This window comes from Pezoporus flaviventris, unplaced genomic scaffold (assembly GCF_033815535.1).
Source record: "Pezoporus flaviventris isolate CSIRO_AGI_PZ_B2104156 unplaced genomic scaffold, CSIRO_AGI_Pfla_v1 ptg000188l, whole genome shotgun sequence".
Classification (NCBI taxonomy): Eukaryota; Metazoa; Chordata; class Aves; order Psittaciformes; family Psittacidae; genus Pezoporus; species Pezoporus flaviventris.
In genome coordinates, this window is record NW_026892736.1 from 3,006,014 (window position 1) to 3,012,059 (window position 6,046).

Consider the following 6,046-nt stretch of genomic DNA (forward strand, 5'->3'; position numbering starts at 1 on the left):
ATGTGTGGGGGGGGGGGGTGAGGAGCCCAAACCCACACCACTTCCCTGTTCAGGGCTTTGTCCCTGCCACTGCTTTTGGGAAGTGGCTGCAGCCTCAGCTGGTTCTTGCCTTGTGCTGATCCGGGTGGGTTCGGGGACCCACAGAGGGGCTGGCAGCACCCATTGACAAGGCTTAGGGGTGCCTTGGCGGAGCACCCTCCACCCTGTGGATGGGGCAGAGCCAGAGCAGGGCGATGCCCAGCCCCGGGGCATCCCCACAGCACCCCAAGAGGGTCTTGGGTTCTGCTGGGACGCCCTGAGCCCCCAGTGCGGGTGCCCGTGGGGATGGGGATGCTGGTGCAGCCCTCACCTGGGGCAACCAATCACCAAGAGGTTTTATCCCTGTTAATTCATGGATCCCTGGAATCCCAGCCTGGTTTGGGGTGGAAGGGACCTTAAAGCTTCCTCCGGCTCCGACCCTTCCACTGGAGCAGCTTGCTCCAAGCCCCTGCATCCATCCTGGCCTTGCTGTGCCTGCTGATGGTCCCCATGGATGTGACACTGTGGGGAGCAGTCACAGCCCGGCACATCCCACCGGGCTCCCTGCAGGAAGGGCTCCATGCAAGCAAGGAAGGGGTGTTCAGGGCTGCTCTTTAGCTTAAAGAAGGGATTTTCCAATAGGACGAGTCCCCCTCAATTCCTACTGGGAGGTTTCAGCACAAGCAGCTCCATTTGCTTGCCGTGAGCAGGGAGCTCGCTGAGTGCTGTGGATTCCAGGCGCTGGGATGGAGTTATCCTTTGGGACTTCCCTAGCAGGGCTGGGCTTTGGCCTCAGGGGGAGCAATGCTGACAGCAGGCTCATGGCCCCGTTGTTGCTCCCTGTTTGTCCTAGGTCCCCATGAGCACCAGGGGCACGAAGCAGGGGACAAGGAGGCTACAGCCATCAGCACAACCTGCGACCCCATGGGGTAAGAACTGCTCACGTATGGAGGTGGAGAAGGAACCCGAGGAGGTGTCGGAAGACCCCAGCCCAAAATCCACCCTTGGGTTAACAGGCACAAAGGGGGTGGGTGCGTAAATGATAAGGATGGAATTGCCCATGGATTGACCTGCTGGGGCCCTCTCTGGAGTCACCCGGAGCTGCCCCTATTGCTCTACACCCCATTTGTTACATCCTTTCATCCTAATTCCCCTTTGCTTTAGATCCAGGCACCAGTCTGGATGTGGACCCTGCCCCAGAGCATCCTCAGATCAGCTACGCTGATCTGAGGATGCTCTGGGGCAGGGTCCACATCTAAGCTCCCCATGGCCCCTCTGGAGCCTCCTGCAGCAGCTGGAGCAGATGGTGCCCATGTCCCGGTGTATGAAACCAGAAACCCCTCTGGGAGGGCTGGGTTGGGAATGCTGTGATGAAAACCCACAGATACCCATGGAAACCCATCAATAGGGGAGACTGAGATGAGCTCTTAGGCAGAAGCTCTTCCCTGGGAGGGTGCTGAGGCGCTGGCACAGGGTGCCCAGAGAAGCTGGGGCTTTAAGCTCCCTTCATCCCAACCCGTTCCATGCTTCCATGATCGAGGTGCTGCAAGTGCTCCCGTGCCCACTCAGCTTCCCCAGCACCCCACATCCCTCATGGGTCCAGCCAAGCCAAAGCACCCACATCACTGCCCCACGCAGGGCAGAGCTCCCTGCTGTGCTGGATCAGGCGCGCGCAGGGTGCTGGGCACGCAGGGGTTGCCTGATGCTCATCCCTCTGCCCACAGCTCATGAGGGCAGAGCCCATGCAGTTCCTGTTCCCCATCCCGAGGGTGGTGCCCATCTGCAAAGGGGAACCTGATGGGGAAGCCAAAACAAGTGAAGAGGTCAGGAAATGGGTGAAAAAGCAGCGTGCCAACAGCCCCATGGCCTGGTCCCGGGGAGGGAGGGAGAGAGGGAGGGGTGACCGTGATGCAGGATGGGGATGAGCATCCCCCTGGGGACCTGCATCCTCTGAGGACCTGCATCCTCCTGGGGACCTGCATCCTCCTGGGGACCTGCATCCTCCTGAGGACCTACATCCTCCTGGGGACCTGCATCCTCCTGGGGACCTGCATCCTCCTGGGGACCAGCATCCTCCTGGGGACCTGCATCCTCCTGAGGACCTGCATCCTCCTGGGGACCTGCATCCTCCTGGGGACCTGCATCCTCCTGGGGACCTGCATCCTCTGAGGACCTGCATCCTCCTGGGGACCTGCATCCTCTGAGGACCTGCATCCTCCTGAGGACCTGCATCCTCCTGAGGACCTGCATCCTCTGGGGACCTGCATCCTCTGAGGACCTGCATCCTCCTGAGGACCTGCATCCTCCTGAGGACCAGCATCCTCCTGAGGACCAGCATCCTCCTGGGGACCTGCGTCCTCCTGTGGATGAGCATCCTCCAAGGGGTAAAGCTCTCCCAGCCTTGCTCCGTGGGGGTTACCCGTTGTGTGCGCTGCCGTGTGCTGCTCTGTGCCGGTGTGGCGGTGTCCCAGTGCCGGTGGAGCCGGCTCCCAAGGGCAGCAGTGGGCGGCAGATCCTCGGCGCAGGAATGCGGGCCGGCCGCATACCGCAGGGATAGGGAGCTGCCCGGGGGCATCCCAGGAATCCGAGGTGTGGCTGCGGGAGGGAGAGGAAAACATCCCTGGGGAGAGGGGCCACAAAGCAGGGCTGGGCCGGGGGGCTCCGCAGTGCCCCGGGCCCGGCCCCACACAGGGAACGGGGGCGGATCCCTGCTCCCCCCCTGCAGAACCTGCCCGTGGGCTCCCCGGGACGGATGCTTCTGGAGGCAGTGGGGTGTGAGGAGGGGGCTCAATCCCCGGGATCCCCCCCACCGAGGGGAGGGGAGGGGCTGGAAGGAAAGGATAAGGAAGGAGCTGCTCCCTTGGGATAAGGGCTGGAAAAGCAGGGCCAAGCCCAGCTCAGCGCTGGCACCTGAGTCAACACGCGCTGGTTTGCTTTGGGGGGGACACGTGGGAAGCAGCGCCCCAACGGGGGCTCCTGGGGGCTGGAGGGACAGGGGCTGCTCCATGGGGAAGCTCCAGAATCCCATTCCCTCTGCTTGGAGCTGGGTGGAGGTGGGGGACCCACATTGCACCCATCACTGGTGGGGCACTGGGGGTCACTGTATGCTGTCCCCTCCATCCCCATCACTGGAGGTCACTGTGTGCTGCCCCCCCCATCCCCATCACTGGGGGGCACTGGGGTCACTGTGTCCCCCCCATCACTGGTGGCACTGGGGTCACTGTGTCCCCCCCATCCCCATCACTGGGGGGCACTGGGGTCACTGTGTTCTGCCCCCCCATCCCCATCACTGGGGTCACTGTGTGCTGTCCCCTCCATCCCCATCACTGGGGGGCACTGGGGTCACTGTGTCCCCCCCATCACTGGTGGCACTGGGGTCACTGTGTCCCCCCCATCCCCATCACTGGGGGGCACTGGGGTCACTGTGTTCTGCCCCCCCCATCCCCATCACTGGGCGTCACTGTGTGCTGCCCCCCCATCCCCATCACTGGGGGGAACTGGGGGTCACTGAGTGCTGCCCCCCCCATCCCCGTCACTGGGGGTCACTGTGTGCTGCCCCCCCATCCCCATCACTGGTGGGGCACTGGGGTCACTGTGTGCTGTCCCCTCCATCCCCGTCACTGGGGGTCACTGTGTGCTGCCCCCCCCATCCCCATCACTGGTGGGGCACCGGGGTCACTGTGTGCTGCCCCCCCATCCCCATCACTGGTGGGGCACTGGGGTCACTGTGTCCCCCCCATCCCCATCACTGGTGGGGCACTGGGGTCACTGTGTCCCCCCCATCCCCATCACTGGGGGGAACTGGGGGTCACTGAGTGCTGCACCCCCCATCCCCATCACTGGGGGGCACTGGGGTCACTGTGTGCTGCCCCCCCCATCCCCATCACTGGGGTCACTGTGTGCTGTCCCCTCCATCCCCATCACTGGGGGGCACTGGGGTCACTGTGTGCTGCCCCCCCCTTCCCCATCACTGGGGGTCACTGAGTGCTGCCCCCCCCATCCCCGTCACTGGGGGGAACTGGGGGTCACTGAGTGCTGCCCCCCCCATCCCCATCACTGGGGGGCACTGGGGTCACTGAGTGCTGCCCCCCCCATCCCCATCACTGGGGGGCACTGGGGTCACTGTGTGCTGCCCCCCCCATCCCCATCACTGGGGGTCACTGTGTGCTGCCCCCCCATCCCCGTCACTGGGGGGCACTGGGGTCACCCAGCCCTGGGCTCCGGTTGCTCCTGCTCTGGGTCAATGTTGGCTTTGGCAGTGGGGCCGGTGCGAGGCCCTGGTGAGACTGGGGGGGCCCGGCTCCCCCCAGCTCCTCCTGGCCCGGTGCTGGGCTCTGCAGGGCTGGGGGGGTCCGGGGGGCGGGTGCTGGTAAAGGGGGTCCCATCGGTGCCCCCCACGGCTGGGGGGGCTTTTGCTGAGCTCAGCAGGGAGGGGAGAGAGGAGGGGACATGGGGGGATGAGCCCTAGGGCGGGGAGTGGGGTGGGGGCCTTGGGGTGGGGTGGGGAATGGGATGGGATGGGACAGGGTAGGATGGGATAGGATAGGATAGGATAGGATAGGATAGGATAGGATAGGATAGGATAGGATGGGATAGGATGGGATGGGATAGGATGGGATGGGATAGGAAGTAGTATGGGATAGGATGGGATGGGATAAGATGGGATAGGATAAGATAGCATAGGATGGGATGGGATTGGATGGGATGGGATAGAATAAGATAGGATGGGATTGGATGGGATGAGATGGGGATAGGACAGGATAGGATGGGATGGAATAGAATAGGATAGGATGCGATGGGACAGAGTGGGATCGGATAGGCTAGGATAGGACGGGACAGGACAGGATAGGATGGGATGGGATGGGGATGTCACAGGCACTGGTGCGGTGCAGTTCTGGGGTCAATGCTCGGCAGGGTTCAGGCAGGGGCAGGAGCCGGGGCAGGGGGGGCTCAGCACAGGCAGGGCAGGGGAGCCCCACAGGACGAGGGGAGGCTGCGGTGCTGAGCACCGGGATGGACCCCCAGGATCGATCCTGCGCCCACGGCAGAGCATCGCCTGCCCCGGTACAGCCAGGGGGGTGCCCGGGGGGACCCCAGTGCCTGGGGGGAGCAGGGCTTCAGGCCAAGCTGCGGCCTCACCGACCCCATCCTGGGCTGGAATCGCATCTCCAGGACACCTGAACACGAGCACAGGGAGCATCCGAGCGCAAACCCGCTCTCAGCTGCACAGCCCCGCCCCGGGCAGGGGACGTTGGAATGTTTCGAGTCACTGATCCCAGACGCTTCATTAGCTCCGGAGCGAGACGGGGGCTTCCGCTGGGAAAACGCCTTAAATTATTCCTGCGCCGCGGCGAGCAGCAATGTCCAACGGAATGGGATGTGACACGGCAGCGCCGTGGGGTGGGCACGGGGGGACAGGGGCTGCTGCAGCCCCAAGGGCTGGAGAGGGATGCGCCGGGGACCCGCAGCATCGCTGCCTCCCCTCCGGTCACTGCTGCGGCGCAGCAGAGCGGGTCCTGGCACGAGCAGAGCCTGAGGGCAGCTCAGCCTAAAGCCAAGGTTTGCCCTGTCCAAGCGTGCTGCCCTCTTCCCAAGGGAATGAGGACCCCAGGCCTGAAGCTGGGACAGCCCCGTCCTGGCTTGAGGTGATGCTCCATGGAATCATGGAATGGTTCCGGTTGGAAGGGACCTTAAAGCTCCTCCAACCCCAACCCCTTCCACTGGAGCAGCTTGCTCCAAGCCCCTGTGTCCAACCTGGCCTTGAGCACTGCCAGGGATGGGGCAGCCACAGCTTCTCTGGGCACCCTGTGCTAACAGCGCTTGGTGCATGGGCAGAGCAGGCACCCGGGCTGCTCCCAGGGCATCCTGATCCGTGTTCCTACAGACACACTGGGTCCCATCAGCCCCACATGTATAGAGGAGCCTCTGAACATCCCACGCTGTGCAGCAAAGGGACTTGGGCAGAGGCCTTCACTGGGGCTGGAGCCGGAGGAGCTTTAAGGCCCCTTCAACCCAAACCATTCCATGC